The following is a 23,118-nucleotide window of genomic DNA, read 5'->3' as shown; positions in this document are numbered from 1 at the left end:
ATTAAGCCTAGTCCTGGACTAAAAAGCACTTTCAATGGATTGAAAAATTTTTTTGTCCAGGACTAGGCTTAATCTACATTTGAAAACCAGCCCAAAGTGCTTTTTAACTGTGAGATTGACACCACTGAAGTTAAGTTGATGGAGGTCTAATTACCTGCACAATGAAATGTATATTGATGTAACATTGTGTAGGTCTGCATCTGTATTCCGCAATGACTTGCTTCTCAGGCAACTTTCTGCTCTCTGACTAAGTAAACTCTGGCTAATTGAAATCCGATAATAATTAGTTTAGCGGAGCACCTGACATTACAAAGGTCAAAAACTAAATAAATGGTGTAATACATTTTGAAAGATTACGGCTTTAAACTCTTTTGCTTTCTGCTGTCAAACGCAGCAAGGATGTATCCTTGATTTTCCTTGATTTTACAGGTTCCTGTCGGGCTGATCACCGCCTGGTACGGCAACTGCACAGCCCGCAACCGCAAGGCTCTCCAGAGGGTGGTGCGGTTTGCACAACGCATTACCGTGGGCAAACTACCCGCCCTCCAGGACACCTACAGCACACGATGTCACAGGAAGGCCAAAAAGATAATCAAGGACATCAACCACCCGAGCCACTGCCTGTTCACCCCGCTATCATCCAGAAGGCGAGGTCAGTACAGGTGAATCAAAGCTGGGACCGAGAGACTGAAAAACAGCTTCTATCTCAAGGCCATCAGACTGTTAAACAGCCATCACTAGCAGATTAGAGGCTGCTGCCTATAGACATAGACTAGAAATCACTGGCCACTTTAAGAAATGGAACACTAGCCACTTTAATAATATTTACATATCTTGCATTACTCATCTCATATGTATATACTGTATTCTATACTATTCTATGGTATCTTAGTCACTTTAATAATGTTTACATATCTTGCATTACTCATCTCATATGTATATACTGTATTCTATACTATTCTACTGTATAGTCCATGCCGCTCTGACATCGCTCGTCCATATATGTATATATTCTTAATTCATTCCTTACTTAGATTTGTGTGTATTGGGTGTATGTTGTGAAAATGTTACATATTACTTGTTAGATATTACTGCACTGTCGGAGCTAGAAGCACAAGCATTTCACTACACCCGCAATAACATCTGCTAAACACGTGTATGTGACCAATAAAATGTGATTTGATTTGAATCCAGCCATGATTAACTGTAGAAGGACAAGGTCAGCCCTAGTTTAGCTGATCATAATATTCAGCATAATCATGTTGTATAGAATGTCATCTTGATTCCCAAAGGGCAATTTGATTATGCCACAAGAGCATTGAAGGATGTCATATAATATAACGTCCGAATTAGACATGGCTTGATGTGAATATGATATTGAATATGAAAACTTAAAGCATACACAGTGAGGTGACTTTCTGCTTATAAAATATCAACAACAGACTTCAAATCTGTCAAGACTGCCACCTTTGGCTCTTCCTAATGTAGGCATGTCTCAAGGGAGGGCATGGTGGTAGTATTGGCAGATTTCAACATTTTGTTTTTGTTGTTATTGATATCTGTAAACAGGACACTGCCCCACTACTACCTTTAACATGAAAAGTATTACATTTTGTATCACTTTAGTCATCATAGTCATTAAAACTGCATTCATACTAATATTGTCTCAACATAACGAGTCATTTAAAACCTTAACATTTTAACACCAGTGAAACTTTACCCTGTTTCCAAACCTCCACTTGTTTCACGATCCTGACTAGAACATAAAGAAGAATTGATCTGCCGAGTGCAACCTTCTATGGCCACTATGTGACAAAGCAAAACTTGATTCCAGATGGAACAACCTCATCACCCTTGGGCTCCCGAGTGGCGCAGCGGTCTAAGGCACTGCATCTCAGTGCTTGAGGCGTCACTACAGACCCCCTGGTTTGATTCCAAGCTGTATCACAACCGGCCATGATTGGGAGTCCCATAGGGTGGCGCACAGTTGGCCCAGCGTCGTCCGGGTTTGGCCGTTGTAGGCCGTCATTGTAAATAAGAATTTGTTCTTAACTGATTTGCCTAGTTAAATAAAGGTTAATTTAAAAAAATCATGGGGTATCTCTAATTGTTATTGTCCTTGGTCAATTTAAGCCAGCACCAAGGCATTGCTGAACAGGCGTTCAGACGTTGCTGAACAAAGCAGGTATTGTAGTGAGTAGGTACGCTATCGTAAGGGGACATTACATTTTCAAGACAATCAACAATTTACCAGCTCATTTCGAATCATGACTTCAAAAAATGTTTTAGTACTTTAGGGTTAATTGCTTGAACCTTTCCATGGACCAAAACACCTTTTTAAGGAGCAAGTTAACAGTTGAATTGCACTACTAAACCAGGACTACTGTAAACAATGTTACTTTAAAAGAATCAACCACCCACCCACTGAATGATGACACAGTAAACATAGTGAATGTAGAATGAGACTCTGCACACTAACCAGCAGTTGTTTTCCATGCAAGTTTGAGAATCACAGTCATCATCAAACATCAAAAGGGCAAAAACTTGCACACTGCTGAGGGGCATGAAAGCAAGTGCTTAAAAGGAAAAATGCACAGTGTAGGAAAATAAATTAACTTTTTTGTGGGTTGTTGATACCCTCAGACATACTGTAGCAGTGTGCGGGGTCCTTTTGAAGTTCTAAGAGAATACAGCAAAGGTTTCTCACATTTTTGACAGAGCTATGGCTTAAAATATGAAATATAGTCTATATGGTTCTGTCTGGTGACTTGGATTGGTCCTGCTCTCAAACCAAGCTGTGTTAACTTCCTAAAAAGCACACTTGAAGCGAGGCCATTCTCGCCCAAGACTGTTGTCTGAGGGCTCTGGAATTAATGTAATCTCCAATAAGGGAAGCAGTTGTTACCCGTCCTGAATAATATTGATTCTAACAGGAGATGGGGGATAACAACTCTGCCCTGTCAAAAAGTACCAGGGAATGTTTAATGACCACCTTGGTTCAGTATGTACCCCACTGCTCTACTGGGTTCCAATATAGCCAGAGGGAAGAGTGCCAGAGTGACATACTGTTCTGTTACAGCCCTATGTGAGTGTGAATTATCATGAGTATTAAAGGGAAAGTGTTGTTGTACAGATGTAGGATCTTAATTTGATCACCCTGTTGCAGGAAAACTTTCCTGCAATGCAAGACATTTAGAACATGTTGTGTATTTGAGGTTTAAAAAGGATTCTGAAGTTTGTAATTTCCACTTTGAAATTTTAGACATATTTTCCCTAACAAAAAATGTATCAAACCTCATAATCCTGCAGCAACACGAAATGTGAATTATTATGTGTATTATAATTCACATTTCGTGTTGCTGCAGGATAATTTTCTTGCTGTAGCAAACTGCCTCAAATTAAGATCCTACATCTGTAGGTCTAATGATTTAATGGTTGCCAGATCTAGCCACATCCCCTGGTACAGTGGGTCATATTGACCACCTACTGTGCAGTAATCAGGAATGTGCTGCTCTGTGAAAGCAGAAAGGTCATTGTATGAGGGGATTGTAAACGGGATGACACATGTAGCATGATAAATACCTCTGCATCACAAGCATTAGCGTCTGATTCGCCACCATCAAGGAAAGGGAGCAAGGCTACTGGCAGAAATAACTGTGGGGGCTTAAATGACCATTTCCCAGGATTTGAATTTGTTTTATATTACGGTAATCTAAATATACATTCTATAGGTGATGATGTAGGATGATAGCGAAAGCCATCATAGGAGATGATGGCCCCCCTAGTTTGTAAGGATCATGATCAGCTGACATTGACATTCAGATTGACATTTGTGACCAGATTTTTCTGTGGGGGTACAGACTCTTTATCAACTTTCTGCTTTGAAAGTTGATAAACTTGTTATCCCACTTAGGAGACAAGTAGGTGAAAAGGCCCTTTGAAAGATTTTTATGAGATTTTCACACTTTCTAGTGACACTTTCTCATCTTTGTTTACCCCCATTCAGCAGGTAGCAGGTAGCCTGGTGGTTAAGAGGTTTGGGCCAATAACTGGAAGTCGCTGGTCCGAATCCCAGAACCGTCAAGGTGGAAAAATCTGCCGTTCTGCCCTTGAGCAAGGCAGTTAACCCTCAACAACTGCTGCCGTGGATGTCGACTAAGGCAGCCCCCCACCTCTCTGATTCAGAGGGGTTGGGTTAAATGCGGAAGACACATTTCGGTTGAATGCATTCAGTTGTGCAACTGACTAGGTATCCCCCCCCCCCCCTTTCCTTAACTCTAGACGTGCCGAAAGTGTTAATTACTCTGCCATTTTTAAAGTAATATCCCCCGTCCTTCACTTTTCCTAAATAAGTCTATATATAACACACTGTTGTTGTTAGAATCTTTCTTTTTTGGGGGGGGGGGTTGGGTAGATCAGCTTTAATATTGCAGATAGATTGTAACTTCCATCAATGTAATTGTCTGCATCACTTCCAATCCCCCATATGTTTTTTTTCTCTCGCATATATATATATATATATATATATATATATATATATATATATATATATATATATATATACATATACATACATACATACACACACATACATACATATAAATACATATACATACATATATACATATCCTTTTTACAAATATATTTCCCTTTATTACTTTCCAACCCCACCACCCCTTCCCTAATTGGAGCAAACCAGGGAACAACAATGCTTAGGCCTCTACTTCCAGCTTATACATACTACACTGCTCAAAAAAATAAAGGGAACACAATAACACATCCTAGACCTGAATGAATGAAATAATCTTATTAAATACTTTTTTCTTTACATAGTTGAATGTGCTGACAACAAAATCACACAAAAATTATCAATGGAAATCAAATGTATCAACCCATGGAGGTCTGGATTTGGAGTCACCCTCAAAATTAAAGTAGAAAACCACACTACAGGCTGATCCAACTTTGATGTAATGTCCTTAAAACAAGTCAAAATGAGGCTCAGTAGTGTGTGTGGCCTCCACGTGCCTGTATGACCTCCCTACCACGCCTGGGCATGCTCCTGATGAGGTGGCGGATGGTCTCCTGAGGGATCTCCTCCCAGACCTGGACTAAAGCATCCGCCAACTCCTGGACAGTCTGTGGTGCAACGTAGCGTTGGTGGATGGAGCGAGACATGATGTCCCAGATGTGCTCAATTGGATTCAGGTCTGGGGAACGGGCGGGCCAGTCCATAGCATCAATGCCTTCCTCTTGCAGGAACTGCTGACACACTCCAGCCACATGAGGTCTAGCATTGTCTTGCATTAGGAGGAACCCAGGGGCAACCGCACCAGCATATGGTCTCACAAGGGGTCTGAGGATCTCATCTCGGTACCTAATGGCAGTCAGGCTACCTCTGGCGAGCACATGGAGGGCTGTGCGGCCCCCCCCAAAGAAATGCCACCCCACACCATGACTGACCCACCGCCAAACCGGTCATGCTGGAGGATGTTGCAGGCAGCAGAACGTTCTCCACGACGTCTCCAGACTCTGTCACATCTGTCACATGTGCTCAGTGTGAACCTGCTTTCATCTGTGAAGAGCACAGGGCGCCAGTGGCGAATTTGCCAATCTTGGTGTTCTCTGGCAAATGCCAAACGTCCTGCACGGTGTTGGGCTGTAAGCACAACCCCCCACCTGTGGACGTCGGGCCCTCATACCACCCTCATGGAGTCTGTTTCTGACCGTTTGAGCAGACACATGCACATTTGTAGCCTGCTGGAGGTCATTTTGCAGGGCTCTGGCAGTGCTCCTCCTGCTCCTCCTTGCACAAAGGCGGAGGTAGCAGTCCTGCTGCTGGGTTGTTGCCCTCCTACGGCCTCCTCCACATCTCCTGATGTACTGGCCTGTCTCCTGGTAGCGCCTCCATGCTCTGGACACTACGCTGACAGACACAGCAAACCTTCTTGCCACAGCTCGCATTGATGTGCCATCCTGGATGAGCTGCACTACCTGAGCCACTTGTGTGGGCTGTAGACTCCGTCTCATGCTACCACTAGAGTGAAAGCACCGCCAGCATTCAAAAGTGACCAAAACATCAGCCAGGAAGCATAGGAACTGAGAAGTGGTCTGTGGTCACCACCTGCAAAACCAGTCCTTTATTGGGGGGTGTCTTGCTAATTGCCTATAATTTCCACCTGTTGTCTAGTACATTTGCACAACAGCATGTGAAATTTATTGTCAATCAGTGTTGCTTCCTAAGTGGACAGTTTGATTTCACAGAAGTGTGATTGACTTGGAGTTACATTGTGTTGTTTAAGTGTTCCCTTTATTTTTTTGAGCAGTGTATATACATTTTATGGTCAATTTTACAATAATTCTATTTTGTTTGTTTTTACTCCTGAACTTCCTCTACCCTCAACCTCTCCGATCATTTTCATGATGTCCATCCGGTTTGCTTCTATATGCCATATCTTTCTAACTGTGCTCTTTCACAAAAGCTCTCAACCTATAACCTACATACTTATTATGGACACAGTATGCTTTACATTAGTTATCTTGTTGTTATTAGTTGTTGTTAATTGTTATTAGCCCCATCCTTCAACTCCACTCAACACCACCCATCTATCTCTTAACACCATCCATACTGGATTTATATTTCCCATATATTCTCATGAACCCTTCTATTCTCATTGTTTCTACAGATTGTAAATTGAACATGTTTTTTTTTTGCTAAAAGTATTATATTATTGATCAATTGACTATGACTTTTCAGATCACCCAGTGGTGCTATCTGCAGGGTTATCTCCAGGTAAATTTTGCAATCCTTTAGCCATTCCTGGACCTGTGTCCAAAAACAAGCTACAAATGGACAGTACCAAAACAAATTATCTAATGATTCTGTCTCTTCGCAGCAAAATCTGCAGAGCTGAGAAAATTGTATCCCCCATATAAATATCATTCTATTGGTAGCAATAATTTTGTATAATAATTTAAATTGAAAAATTCTAAGTTTTGAATCCGGCGTCGTTTTCGTATCAGTTCATAAACACTATGCCATGGAACCGGAACGTCAAAAATCTCTTCCCAACTATTTTGCAACCTATATGGGACGGCTGTCAATCCTTTGATCCTTAAACGAAACTGGTATACTTTTTTATTTATCACAATTTTCTTTAACCAATTATGTTCTTTAATGCAGGGCCGACAGACAAGTTCCTTACTTTTTCCCCCTTCCACTTTCCTCTTCCATTTTTGCGGTAATGCTGCAATTATTTGGTTGTAATTTTGGGTACAGCAGACATTGCCATATGTTTTTGTTAGCTGCATGTGTGACATAACTCCACCAGTCCTACCTATGATATAATTTACGAAGATTATACATTTTTTAAACATATTTTCAAAAAATAATGTTTTTTTATCAATTAGTATATTTGAGTTTAACCACAATATTTGTTGCATTATTTGTTCTGTCATTTATGGAGCATTAAATTGAAATTGCAACCAACTTTCTATGGCTTGTTTTAGAAATAGTGATATTTGGGAGATAATTTCCTTTTCAAATAACTGTTAGTGAGAGGTTGTAATCTGAATAAAGGGGAAAAGGCCATTCCTGAACATTGGGAGAGACAATCTTACTAATTTGCTAGAGAACCAGTTCGGATTTAAGTATAACTTTTGTATGACTGAAGCTTTTAGTGATAGGTCTAATGCTATAATATTTAATAATTTCTGTCCTCCGAATTCATATTCATTATATAAATAGGCCCGTTTAATTTTGTCTGGCTTGCTGTTCCAAATAAAATGGAATATGTTTTTCTCATATAATTTAAAAAACTGTTCGCTAGGCGTAGGCAAGACCATAAGCAAATAGGTAAACTGGGATAATACTAAAGAGTTAATCAGGGTGATTTTTCCACAAATTGACAGGTATTTACCTTTCCATGGTAGCAAGATCTTATCTATTTTTGCTAACTTTCTATTAAAATGTATTGGAGTGAGATAATTTATTTTATTTGGGATATGTATTCCGAGTATATCCACATCACCATCAGACCATTTTATTGGTAAACTACATGGTAATGTAAAAATTGTATTTTTTAGTGATCCAATACGTAATATAGTACATTTATCATAATTTGGTTGTAATCCAGAGAGGTTATGAAATGTATCTAGATCCTCTATGAGGCCGTGGAGGGATTCAAGTTGTGGATTTAAAAGAAAACATGAATCATCAGCGTACAATGACACCTTTGTTTTTAAGCCCTGGATTTCTAATCCCTTGATATTATTGTTGGATCTGATTTTAATAGTTAACATTTCGATTGCCATAATAAATAGATATGCCGATAGTGGACAACCTTGTTTCACTCCTCTTGACAGTTTAAAACTTTCATAGAAATATCCATTATTTACTATTTTACACCTAGGGTTACTATACATGATTTTAACCCATTTTATAAGAGCTTCTCTAAAGTTGAAATTCTCCAGGCATTTATATATAAACCCCAGTCATACTTTATCAAATGCCTTTTCAAAGTCTGCTATGAATAGCAGGCTTGGTTTCCCAGATTTTTCATAGTGTTCTATTGTTTCCAGTACTTGCCTTATATTATCTCCAATGTATCGTCCATGTAAAAAACCTGTCTGATTAGAATTAGTAATGTCCGACAATACCTTTTTAATTCTATGCGCTATACATTTTGTTAGAATTTTTGCATCACAACATTGTTTAAGGGGCCTCCAATTTATTTAATGGACTGGATCTTTATATTTTCCACTTGTATCCTGTAATATTGAAATCAGACCTTCTTCTTGAGTGTCTGATAATCTACCATTTACATAGGAGTGGTTAAAACATGCTAATAACGGTCCTCTGAGTATCTCAAAATAGGTTTGGTATACCTCGACTGGTATACCATCCAACCCTGGAGTTTTCCCGGACTCTTTAATTGCATCCAGAAGTTCCTCCTCTGTAATTTCACCTTCACATGAGTCTTTCTGTATGGCTGTTAATTTTACATTATCAATAGAAAAAAAATCTCTACAATTAGCTTCAGTTAGAGGAGATGGAGGCGACTGAAACGAAAACATATGCTTAAAGTACGTTGCTTCCTCCTTCAAAATATAATTTAGTGAATCATGGGTGATTCCGTCATTTATAACCAGTTTCAGTAAATTATTTTTGGTATCATTAAGATAAAAAAAAGAATTTGGTGCATTTTTCCCCATATTCCATACAGTTTGCTTTCTTGAATAAGTTTCTCCATTTCTTTTTGTGTTTCCTCTAATTTATTCTGTTACAGTTTTTATTGCTATATACAGTGGGGAAAAAAAGTATTTAGTCAGCCACCAATTGTGCAAGTTCTCCCACTTAAAAAGATGAGAGAGGCCTGTAATTTTCATCATAGGTACACGTCAACTATGACAGACAAATTGAGGAAAAAAAATCCAGAAAATCCCATTGTAGGATTTTTAATGAATTTATTTGCAAATTATGGTGGAAAATAAGTATTTTCCACCATCATATGCCAATAAATTCATTAAAAATCCTACAATGTGATTTTCTGGATTTTTTTTTCTCATTTTGTCTGTCATAGTTGATGTGTACCTATGATGAAAATTACAGGCCTCTCTCATCTTTTTAAGTGGGAGAACTTGCACAATTGGTGGCTGACTAAATACTTTTTTTCCCCACTGTATCTGTTCTGTTAGACCTTCTATTTCCTTTGTTAGTATGGACTCTTTTGACCTACATTGCTTTTGTTTTCGAGATGAGTACTGAATTGCATGGCCTCTAAAGGCACATTTAAAAGTGTCCCATACAATAAGGGGATTTGCTGTACCTATGTTTTGTCTTAGAAAATCAGTTATAAATTCCTCTGTCCTAGTTAAAAACAAGTTGTCATTCAATAGGCTTTAATTAAATTTCCAATATCCTCGCCCATGTGGAAATTCAGTAAGAGTAATGTATATGCTAATTATATGATGGTCCGACCGCATTCTGTCCCCTATCAACACTTTTTAAACTTTTGGTGCCAACGAGAATGACATAAGAAAGAAGTCAAGACGACTAGCTCGATTGAGTCTCCGCCATGTATATCTCACTAGATCAGGATATTTAAGCCTCCATATATCTACTAGTTCTAATGTATCTATGACATTCACGATTTCCTTAAGAGCATGTTGTTAGAATCTTAATATCATAAACAGAAATTGTGTTATAAGCAGTTTTAAGAGGACATAGACCGTCATTCATCAAAACTACACCTAAACTATATTGAAACTAATTTCACACACATAATAATAGAGTTATCTTAAAGATTCAATTGACAATAGTCTGATGGGTGACAATATTATCAATTGTTAAATTGTATATGAAGAAACTGATGAACAGCAAAGCTTGGAATTGACACAGAGGCAGGGAAACGGAGTGCCAAAAAGTGACTTTTTCAAATCCTCCTACAGAGTCACAAGCAGGGAGGACATTTTGATGTCTAAATAGTTTTAGAAAGAGCAGATTCTGCAGTTTCCAAATCACCTATCCTTGCCAAACAACTCTTAAAAATGCTGCAATTCCATGCGCTCCCCACGTGCACTCGGAACACTCAAAGCACAGTAGTATATGTGACTCGTTTCAGAAAACTAGGCATATGTCGCATGTCACTACTTCACAGGAGAGGCATTTGAACGTAAACATACATTTTTGATCAAAATCCGTTTTTTGGCAGAAATGCCTTCTGGAGCATGTGAATTTCATGTGCCTTAATAATAAACTTGTAAGCCATGTGTAAATACGAATACAATTGTTAAAATACGAGCCTAGTTGGTTTAACCACGCAAAAAGACAGGAACCTTCCCACTAGCCATGATTTGCTGAGATAATGGATGAACATGCCGAGATTGGATTGGTCTGCCATGTAGCAGGCTTCTGTCTATAACACAGGAAGTTGGTGGCACCTTAATTGGGGAGAACGGGCTCGTGGTAATGACTAGAGCGGAATCAGTGGAATGGTTTCAAATACATCAAACATATGGCTTCCAGGTGTTTAATGCCATTCCATTTGCACCGTTCCGGCCATTTTATGAGCCGTTCTCCCCTCAGCAGCCTCCACTGCTCTATAACATGAGCTGCTCAGTATGTGTAGGGAATCCTTTCTACCGCAGATTTTTTGAAAGATATCAAGAAGAACTGCAAAAGTGTTAACTACAGCTCTCCAACTTCTGGAGGACGATCATGCCATGCTGACTCTCTCTGACTCTGAAAATGAATCTGACGATCAGGAAATCCCTGATTTAGGTAAAAACATTTTAATTGAACCAGACATTGGCATTGTACAGTCTTCTGAAACCGTGATCAACAGTGTTGTTGTCACGGAATACGTTTTGAAATCAGTGGCATGCCCGGTGGAAACAGAGTATGATAGCTAAGAAAACTGTGAAAATTCTGGCATTTGATTGCAAATATGCGGAGGGAGTCGAAAAGAGAACACACAGAAGGCTGTTGTCTATGGATTGCATCTTCAAGCTAAGGGCAACCTTGGCATCTGTGTATAAGGGTAAGAGAGTCTATCTAGCAAAATGTTCAGATATTATACGTTTCTAATTTTGTCAGAAAGTCATTTTCATTGCAAGTTAAAGCGTACTGTTAGCTAGCTAGCTAATGTTAGCTGGCTGGCTCGCTAGCTAACGTTACATGTATGATCTGTGTAGTAATATTATTTGTATCTCAGAAAGCCATCTGCATTGCTAGTTATAGCCTAATATTAGATAGCTAGCTAACATTGAACCTAGTTGGTTAGCTTTAGCTACCTGCAGATTCATGCATGGTGGTTAGCTATGACAATCAGTTTGTATTGCTAGTAGTATCTGTTGGGGTTATTGGCGCATTCAAAACAACTTGGAACTCTGAACTCTGAAATTTCCGACTTCCGACTTCAGTGCGTTCAAGACATCTGGGAATTCAGAAAAATACTAGCTCTGACTGGGAAAAATCCTTTTGAACGGTCATCCAACTCGGAATTCCAACTCTGGAACTCTGTCCTCTTTCTAGAGCCCTGACTTTCCTACCTGAAGGTCACTGACGTTATGATTTGACCTCTGATTTTTCCCAGTTGTCTTGAAAGCACCATTAGTTCATTGTTTAGCTCGCTAGCTAACTAGCTACATGTCTAAACAAAAGACTCCACTTCGCCAGATGATTACATGACCAAGTTAGCCAGGTGTGTCTGGGGGTGATTACGGTCACGTATTGAATTTCATGAACATGTGTACATGTCTAGACAATAGTGACCCATCCACTTAGCTAGATGTGGCTGGGGGGTGGTTATAGATTTTCTTTCAAATGACCCATCAATTTAGACAAGTGTGTCTGGGTAAGAATCATCTAATAATTATAAAATATTTATCTGGACACTTTTTTTTTGTTAATATCGCTAATAATCATTTCACTGTACCGTTTACACCTTCTGTATCCTGTGCATGTTACAAATAAACATATATTTTATTTGATATGGTGTGTGTTTACCAGAGACGGTAATGTGAAGAGCAACATGCCCTGCACCAAAGTCAGATTAGGATGCAGGCCAAGGACTACATACATTTTATTTTTGCTACTACTTTCACTACTTTTAGTCTTGAAACAATTGGTTGTTTACTACACTACCTTACTCTGTTTAGCACATGGCCTCACATGTGACTCCTTAAAGAGATGGGTGGGGCTAAGGCTTAAGAGAAAGTGTGAACGATGCTGATTGGGTGTAGACAAAGAAGAGCTCTCCAGTAGGTGTACCAAAACATTCAGGGGCCATTTTCTCAAAAGTGGGGTTAGAAGTTTATCAACTTTCAAAGCAGACTTACTTTCCCATTGTTCCTCAACTGCAGTGTATTAATAACCATTTTCTAGCTCAGAGTCTCTACTTTTACCCAATGTAAAAAACACAATTTCAAATGTTGCTACATAGGACCAAATCGAGCCTGTCGGTCATTTAAACTCTAAATATTTCATTCTGTTCTTTTGCGATGGTGTTTATTTAATGGAATTTAACACTTGAATTGTGGTGTTTTAGTGTATTTATTAGACTGTTAGAATGTTGACATCAAGAAGCTTAGGTACAGGGTTATCGAGGCCCGGCATTTTAAAGTGGCAATCAGCAATAGAAACAATAACAAAGGACCTCCCCGCCCCTGTTTCGGTGAAAAGCTGAGGGATGGGGCTGGAGAAATGTAACCACTCTTAAATTCATAGACAGCACTATGGATGCAAGGACTAACTATCCATGATATCAACATTATAGTTTTAAACATGTTTTGGGGATATATAGTGTTTGTTTACATTTACTTTGTTTACAAACATTGGAGTAAAACAAGCTTATATTTTAGGTTCTGATCAGGTACGAAAGTTTAACTAAGCTCATGAGGCATTTATAAGTTATATTCTTTAAGAATCAATGGGTACAGCAACTCTTGATTGCCCCTTTAAGTGTTAAGCCTTAGCCCCACCCATCTCTTTTAAGATTTCACATGTAAACGCAGGCCAACCATCAGCATGGTCAACCCCTATTATCTCAGCCAATCATGTCATGGCTAGTCAGGAAGGATCCTGTCTTTCTCACTATATAGCTCAGTGCTTCCTCCTTGGCTAAACTCATAATTTAACATTTTTACTCATATTTACGGATCCCATCAGGGCCGGATTAATGCAGGGGATGAAGCCCCTGGGCCCAGGCCCGTGGGGAGCCCAAGAGACAGCAAATAAATAAATAAAATACTTTTTATTTTTATTAAGGAAATATATACTGTATATATATTTGGCACGCATACAGTATACAATATATGTGGTATATATTTTTAAATTTTTTCACTGCAACCACCAACCACAGGAAAACTCAGGAGCCTGCTCTCAATGAGTGTAGACAGCCTGCTGCTGCCTGCTGCTGCTCTGCTAATCATCAGTTGGGAGGAGAGGCGGTAGTGGGCCAACGTGGGTAACTGAGGAGCCCTGCCTTGATTGGGTAACTGATTAATAAAAAAAATAATATGTTTCACTGGTCAATTGTGTGAGTCAGGGGCTGGGCACAAGCCCATAGGGGGCCCAAGAGGCAAAGAAAATAAAAATAAAATGACATTGTTTTATTATTATAATTTTGTATCCAACCACAGAAGCCCGCTCTCAATGTTCAAAAGACACCAGAGAGCATAATTTAGCCACATAGGATCAATAGTTTATAAAACAATAACTGGGGATTAAGTTTTATCACAAGAACATACAGGTATCTGCCTTTATTAAGAAAATACCAACATAAAGTGTCTTAAAAGGTTGTTTGTTGCACCACCACGAGCTGCCAGAACAACTTCAATGGGCCTTGGCATAGATTCTACAAGTGGACCTAAACCATGCCAGGAAAATGCACCCTACAGCATAACATATACTTTGCATACCTTGTTTACTCAAGTGTTTCCTTTATTTTGGCAGTTACCGGTGTGCCTACAGTCGGGAAGGCTGCAGTTTAGGCAGCATGCGTGCCAAATATAGGTTAGAGCTTGTTGCGTTGCGGACATAGACTTATAATCCATAAAAGGGTTTTGTAACCTCTTACCCTGTTGGAAGGTAAACCTTCGCCCCAGTCTGAGGTCCTGAGCACTCTGGAGCAGGTTTTCATGTAGGATCTCTCTGTACTTTGCTCCGTTCATCTTTCCCTTGATCCTGACTAGTCTCCCTGTCCCAGCTGCTGAAAAACATGCCCACAGCATGTTGCTGCCACCACCATGCTTCACCGTAGGGATGGTATTGGCAAGGTAATGAGCGGTGCCTGGTTTCCTCCAGACATGACACTTGGCATTCAGGCCAAAGAGTTTAATCTTGGTTTCATCAGACCAGAGAGTTTTATTTCTCATGGTTTGAGAGTCCTTTAGGCAAACTCCAAGCAGGCTGTCATGTGCCTTTTACTGAGGAGTGGCTTCCGTCTGACCACTCTACCATAAATACCTGATTGATGGAGTGCTGCAGAGATGTTTGTCCTTCTGGGAGGTTCTCCCATCTCCACAGAGGAACTCTGTCAGAGTGACCATTGGGTTCTTAGTCACAAGCCTGACCAAGGCCCTTCTCCCCCGATTGCTCAGTTTGGCTGGGCGGCCAGCTCTAGGAAGAGTCTTGGTGGTTCCAAACTTCTTCCATTTAAGAATGACGGAGGCCACTGTGTTCTTGGGGACCTTCAATGCTGCAGAAATGTTTTGGTACCCTTCCCCAGATCTGTGCCTCGACACAATCTTGTCTAGGAGCTCTATGGACAATTCCTTCGATCTCATGGCTTGGTTTTTACTCTGACATGCACTGTCAACTGTGGGACCTTATATAGACAGGTGTGTGCCTTTCTAAATCATGTCCAATTTACATTTACATTTTAGACGCTCTTATCCAGAGCGACTTAGAGTTAGTGAGTGCATACATTTTCATACTGGCCCCCCGTGGGAATCGAACCCACAACCCTGGTGTTGCAAGCGCCATGCTCTACCAACTGAGCTACACAGGGCCAATCAATTGAATTTACCACAGGTGGACTCCAATCAAATTGTAGAAACATCTCAAGGATGATCAATGGAAACAGGATGAGCTCAATTTCGAGTTTCATAGCAAAGGGTCTGAATACTTATCTGTTTTTAATTTTTCATAAATTTACAAAAAAATCTAAAAACCTGTTTTTGCTTTGTCATTATGGGGTATTGTGTGTAGATTGATGAGGGCAAAAAATTATTTAATCAATTTTAGAATAAGGCTGTAACTTAACAAAATGTGGAAAAAGTGATGGGGTCTGAATACTTTCCTAATGTACTGTATACTGTATATTGCCTCCTAATATTGTACAATCTGTGTGTTGCTTCATTGGCCTGGGCTATTGTTTGTTTGAATTCAAGACCAGATTGATCTCAGTGTCAGAGTAGCCACTCATTTTGGTCATTTGTGTGGTATTAAAAAAGATTCATGTAAATGACGAACTACATGAAATGAGTTAAAAAATAAAAACTTCTTAGTCCGGTCCTGGATCCCATACAAGTTTCTAATTAAGGCACATGAAAGTTCACATGTTCAAGAAGGCATTTCTGCAACCCCAAAATAATTATCGAAAGGCCCTACTGTGAAGTAGGAACTAGCATCAAACGCCCCCGATCCTGTAACCAGTCACATTTAACCCCACCACCACCACCACCACCACCCCCTACCAGACCCCTTTCAATTACCATAATATATTCAGATGGTTCTGTGGGATCATGGTAGTGGGAGTCATTATGGATGGTACAGCCTCATTGATCTTCATACCCAGTAAAACAGGAGGAAGAACACAATTACTCAGAGAGGGAGCCAACATATCCACATTCATTTGCACTTCTTAGTGCTGAGAGACTGGCAAAAGGCAAGTTGATTGTAAACAATATGCATTATTGAGGCTCTCTTTAGACATCCGGAAGATAGCAAGCACACACAGGCTCACACACAAGCGCAGGTACACATACACCATTTTTATCAACAACAAACATTCATTTCGTTTTCTTTCAACCCGTAAACATTGTCTAATTTAAAGTTAATTACCGGTTAGTACTTCAAATGTGTTTTTGTATGAGGCAGGGACAATATTATCTGTGTGGGTGTAAGAGAAGAAAACACAGTGGAGATGAATGGCTCAAAGCAGCGGGTGGCCGCAGTGTGTTAGCGATCACCTGCTGGGTGGCGACGAACAGTGGTGATTCAACATGTAGAATTGTCTGGAAATGAACAGAAATTCTGATCAGAGGTGATAGGACGGCCACCCACTCAGCCAACGTCCGTTGCTCTGGTGTCCTTTCCTCTCTAAAGCACTGAGGTTATCATTGAATTCCAGCCTTTTGAATTCTACAGTTTCGATTGCCTATAACATTGGCCATTTGTTTGTTTTGTAGTAGCATTTTGGATAAAACAACACTTGAATCTGCTGAAGGAATGTTCTCAGTTGATATTCCACTTACAGAGCCAGCCTTAGCCTGTCAGTATAGAGTAAATCCACTGTAACGTTATTTTGCAGCTCTATATAAATTCCAGTGTCAGGGTGGTTAGGATTAGGCCTAGACAGGCATTCTAAATTAAGCACATGAGCCTCATGCTTGATGAACGTCAATCTGCGACACATTAATAGGTTTTCACTTTAGTAAAAAATATAATTGGCATATGACTCAAGACTTGGATTATACTGTTAAATTGCATCTTAGGGTAAGTTATAAATAAATAATATTCTGTGACTATGTTTAAAACATGCCCGTGGCCAAAAAAGCGCTTTCTCTTGAACCGACTCTTATATCAGACCGTGTTAACAAACTGGCACCTTAGAGATTTCACAAACAAGATTAAAGTATATACTCTGAAAATGCATTCCGCTGAAAATATATAATAAATTATGTAGGATATGTTATGAGCAAGAATGACCCCCTTATAATGTCTTATATCATCTAATAATGATCAATTTCGAGTCAGTTGAAATGTTAATACATAATGAAACAACATTTTATACGCCTGATTGTAAGACATTATAAAGGCTCGTGCAGCATTATACCTGCAGGCTTTATGTAAAGTGTTACCAAACTTTCAATTCCAACATACAAGAAACTGTGATCCATAGAAAGGAAATAAATATTTATTGGTAATCCATTCTGCACAACTACTTAATGCCATTACCTGCACTTGAAACTTGAGTGCTCCATCAGTCAATACAAAGCTATCCAAAAGCTAAATGAGCATAGAGTAGCATTACCTTCCTTTGATGTCAGTTCGCAAAAATATTTGGGAAATAATCCTGCTTCGAATGTTTGGAGGATAAAAAAAATAAGGATTCATTCTATGTTTTTATGGAATTACAGCTCGGAGCATTCTGTGCAAAGAGGATGTGGCCTATATTATGATATTATCAGCTCAATAACATAGTGAAGTAGTGAACTGTGCTGCATGTTTGCTGCGATTTAAGCCTGAGCTCTCTGTGATCTATGCATTCTGAGAGAGCGCAAAGAGGGTTCAATGGTCCTCACGCTCAATGTCAGGATGACTAAGACACTTGTGACAGAGAACCAGTGACATTTGACTCCCCCTTCTTCGCTGTTGGCAGTTCAGACTGTCTCAGCCTTGGCCTTCAGGGCTCTACTCAGGAGCCACTGACGAATGCACAATGGACCACTTCAGTTTAGAGTAATCAAATGTGGCTGGCTAACAGAGCTGGCTAACGTTTCCTGAAAGGTCGAGAGGAACGCAACTGGAAGACAGGGAGAGACATCCATCACTGGTGTAATCAGAGAGTAATTGAATGGATGGTTAGGTTGTAATTCCCTGTTTGGGAATGGATTTATGAGAGCTTGTGCCTGGTGTTCAGATCTCAGGTGTGTAATGAGGCCAGGCTGGACAACGTTCGGTGGTTATGAGAAAACAAAGGGCAAGGAGGACAGAGAGCAAAGCCTCACATAGGAGGGTAGTGTCACTAGCCTACTACGCAGTTGAGTGTCCATGGTTACACTGGCAGCGATAGAGATTAAGAAAAAAATCCAGGACCAGGCACACAGGGACATGCAGTTCTATCATAGCTGAGAAGTCTTCGTTTCAAGGTAAATAACATAATTTAACTGGTTGTGCACACCACTCCAGCAACAAAGGGAAAAACCCATTTAAGCCATGTAAGATACAGACAACACAAAGGATCAAAGGCAGTTCCTTGCAATATGCACATTACTATACACAAGGTCTGAACATAGTGCTCTCCTGTCAGTTCACATCAAGTGATTGAATGGGGTCTAGAAATAAATGATGCAGTACTAAAGGTTTGTTCTATAGAGGCATTGTATCTCCAGCATATTCTACATGTAGTCGCCGACCAAGTGATGTAGATAAACATGCAGTCGGCAGTTGCCTTTTTTTTAACCTTTATTTAACTAGGCAAGTCAGTTAAGAACAAATTCTTATTTACAATGACGGCCTACACCGGACGACACTGGGCCAATTGTGCACCGCCCTATGGGACTCCCAATCACGGCCAGTTGTGATACAGCCTGGAATCGAACCAGGGGATCTGTAGTGACACCTCAAGCACTGAGATACAGTGTCTTAGACCGCTGCACCACTCGGGAGCCCTACCCAGTGACGTAGAAAAATATGCAGTCGGCGGTCGCCTACCCAGTGACGTAGAAACACACAATAGGCACAATATTTCTTTAAAAATTAAATATGCTACACAAAGTGCTAAAGAAAAACATTGCCTATGAAGCTAATTAGTTATTCCACTATAATTATTGTCTTCTGGCTGGGCAAGCGGAGGTCTGCCATAGTCACAGTATAGTAATGCTGTGTTTAATATACAGTGTTGCTTGAAAGTAATTTTGCAATTATAGATTTTTTCAGTTCTTACCATGAAATCTTCATTTAATCAGAACCAGTCTTTTTGATCTGACATAACAGGTTTATATTTACCAATACCATATGTTGGTGTAGAGGAAATCATGCGTGTAGTAGAAAAATTAAATTAAAAAGGAATGAGTGAAGGTGCAAAAATAAATGGACCCCAAGTTGCATTGGTTAAATCAAGTAGGTAAGTAGAATCAGGTGGGTAAATAATTAGCTAACAAATGAACCAATCAAAGGAGAGATCATTAGGAAAGAGTTTGGGCGGGACACTGATAAATAGAGATAAGAAACCTGGTCAGTTTGGTGTTACCCATCCAGGTGAATGCAAAGCACACCATGAGAGGAAAGGAGATCTCAGAGGAGTGAGAGCACATCAGTCTGGGGAAGGATATAAAATCATCTCAAAAAGATTTGAGCTCCATCAGTCCACTGTGAGGCAAATAATTTACAAATGAGGGCATTTAACATGACAGCAACTCGGCCTAGAAGTGGACGCCCTTCCAAAATATCCCCAAGAGCCACAAGAACAATAATAAATCAGGTAAAAGCCAACCCAAACATAACATCTAGAGATTTGCAGACCTCCCTTGCTGCATCTCAGGTACCTGTGCATGCTTCAACAATAAGAAGAACACTGAATCTAAATGCTATTCATGGGAGGGTTGCTAGGAAGAAGCCTCTGCTGTCAAAAAAGAACCAAACTGCCCGTCTTAACTTTGCCAGAGACCACCTGGACAAACCTGAAGGTTTCTGGAAGTCCATTCTCTGGACCGATGAGTCCAAAATTGACCTTTTTGGTCACATTCAACCACGCTATGTTTGGCGAAAACCCAACACTGCCTACCACCAAATGAACCTTATCCCAACAGTCAAGCATGGTGATGAAAATGTCAAGATCTGGGGCTGCTTTTCCTCCTCTGGACGACTCCACATCATTAAGGGAACAATGAATTCTGAGGTATACCAGGAGATTCTTGAACAGAACGTCAGGCCATCAGTCAAGGAGCTAAAGCTGGGCCGAAAATGGGTCTTCCAACAAGGCAACGACCCAAAGCATTCAAGCAAATCTACCAAAGAATGGCTCAGGAGAAAGAAGATTTGTGTTTTGGATTGGCCAAGTCAAAGTCCTGACCTAAATCCAATCGAGATGCTGTGGCAGGACCTGAAGCGGGCAGTTCATGCCAGACACCCCTCAAACCTCACTCAATTGGCTGAGTTCTGTAAGGAGGAGAGGTCAAAAATCCCTCAAAACTGGTGTCAGAGACTGATTACTGGCTATAGGAGACATTTAGTCCAAGTTATCGCCGCTAATGGAGGTGCCACAAGCTATTGACTGAAGGGGTTCACATTTTTGCACACATCTGAGTTTCTGTTAAATAAACCACTTTTGTTGAATAAACAATGAAAATATATCATATTTACTTGGAATGTCTTTATTACGAATTGGGGTTTAGAGAAGGATTTTATATGTTTATTTTAATATTTTATAGCAAAATAATGACCAGCCCTGTAGGATTCACATACTTTCAAGCAGCACTGTAGGTTGTAATTAGAACTCTTCCTGGGAGTCAGTTAGCAGCAGAAACAAGGCCTTTGGCAGATCCAGGTCCTTCACCAGAGGGAGGTCAGAAAGGCAGGCCTTTATATAATCTAGTTCACCCCCCCCCAGCCCCTCCGCTCAGCTCCCAACTGCTCCACATTGCCATTTTATCAGCACTGCCCTTGACGACCCTTCCACTTAGTACACATAATTTCCCTTCCCGACAAAGTTTTTGAAAGGTGCTTTGCTGAAGGCACCTTCCCTCTGCTTGGCTGAAAGAGCTAGGTGCGATGGCAGCTAGGCGGGTTCCCACTGAATCAGTGTTTCGTCTTTTCTATTTGATTTATAGCCCTAGAGGCACTGTCTTGGGGTTTAAGCTTATGTTAACATTTTCAGAGCCTATACAGTAACTGAGGCTTTTTGTTGGAAGGTGTCTAGCAATTGATGGTGCATTTATGCCAGCTATTGTTGTATCATATCTTCTCCCACACAAAGTTTTAAAAAATGGCCTTGAGGTCAAATCAATGGGAAAAGATATGCAAGCTTCAGAGAGCATGCATTTCATTTCTACAGTAGGTGGTACAGTTTGGATGGTCCATGTACGCAAATATCTGAGTGTTAAATTATAATTTGTAGGGGATGAAACTCTAATTTTCAACAGAAACCTATTCCGTTTACCACCCTAAGGTGGTGGTGGTGCCCTGTTGCAGTCCCTAATCTCACCTCTGCTTCCAACATCTTGTCAGAGGAGCAGGGGCATTGGTGCAACTCGTTGTCAATAATAATTAAATAACCTTGAGATTGTTATACAAGACCAAAGGACATTACATTAATCTTTCATATAGTCCTTCAGCTGCCAAAATGGGAAAATTGTCTCATGAGTCTTCATCAATCATGTCAACTGCAACACTGTACAAGTCGTTTAATATCATCCATAGTGCACCATTAGCTGGAATGGTCTAAATCTAGTTGCTAATTCACCCTTCCCTAAGATCCACCCCCTTGGTTACTGTTGCTACCTATTTATTCAACCTGGATTCAGGGGTAGACGTAACATAGTAAATATAAATCCACGACACTCCATTCAGCATGATATGTTACGTTTTGTATGGTATGTATTTGTGTGTGGATTTCCATCATCCATTTCGTATAATATGCTATGAATTACAATTCATATGATATGTTACAAATTGCAATTTGTGCAATATGTTACGAATGGCAATTCGTGCAATATGTTACGAATATGCAAAAATCGTATAATATGTTACGAATTCCGATTTGTTGTGGCTAATGTTAGCTAGGTGGTTAGGTTGCTAACGCTAAGGTTACCTAGGTGGCTAACATTAGTGTCACGCCCTGGCTCTGGGGACTCTTAAATGTTGAGCCAGGGTGTGGATTTGCTATGTTTAGTTTTTCTATGTTTTTGTTCTAGATCGTTTGATCTATGTTGGCCAGGGTGGTTCCCAGTCAGAGGCAGCTGTAGCTCGTTGTCTCTGATTGGGGACCATACTTAGGCAGCCTGTTTTGCACTAGTCTTTGTGGGATCTTGATCCGTAAAGGTTTGTTGTGTTATAACCTCAGGACTTCACGTATCGTTTGTTTGTTGTTTTTGTCGTTAAGTACGTTAAATAAAAGTATGTACGCTTATCACGCTGCGCCTTGGTCCGTGTCTTCAGTCAACGATCGTGACAATTAGCTAGGCTAGGGGTTAGGGTTTAAGGTTAGGGGTTAGGTTAAAGGGTTAAGGTTAGGGTTAGGGTTAGAGGAAGGGTTAGCTAACATGCTAAGTAGTTGCAAAGTAGATACAAAGTAGTAAGTAGTTGCAAAGTTGCTAATTAGCTAAAATGCTATAGTTGTCTGTGATGATTAGAAAATGCAACCTTTGGATTGCTAGATGGGTGGGTGTATAACGTTCACGTTATACACCCACCCATCCACACTGACCACTCTACTTTTGTTTTTGTCTCAAGTAACCTTCTGTCTTATTTAACCATACCAAATGTAACATATCATACTAATTTCAGTGTCCCGGATTTGCTTTTACTATATTACGTCTAGTCTATGAGACCAGGCTGATTCAGGTTTTGTTATTGCCTTCATTGGATTCCGTGTGTTTAAAACGTGAGCCTGTCCAAGGCATCAGACTCCAGCTTGGTTAGCGACAGTTGCTAGCCACCAGATCGCTGCAGCC

The 23,118-nt window shown here is 40.1% G+C and overlaps 1 protein-coding gene across 1 annotated transcript in view; it reads right to left on the bottom strand.

Annotated features, from left to right (window-relative positions):
* Positions 1 to 23,118, bottom strand: part of ajap1 (adherens junctions associated protein 1) — an 89,382-nt gene that overhangs the window by 32,547 nt on the left and 33,717 nt on the right. The gene's annotated exons all lie outside the window — the stretch shown is intronic.

The sequence above is a fragment of the Coregonus clupeaformis genome, chromosome 30 (assembly GCF_020615455.1).
Source record: "Coregonus clupeaformis isolate EN_2021a chromosome 30, ASM2061545v1, whole genome shotgun sequence".
Classification (NCBI taxonomy): domain Eukaryota; kingdom Metazoa; phylum Chordata; class Actinopteri; order Salmoniformes; family Salmonidae; genus Coregonus; species Coregonus clupeaformis.
Note: the sequence above shows the minus strand (reverse complement) of the source record. Positions and strands in the feature narration are given on the sequence as shown.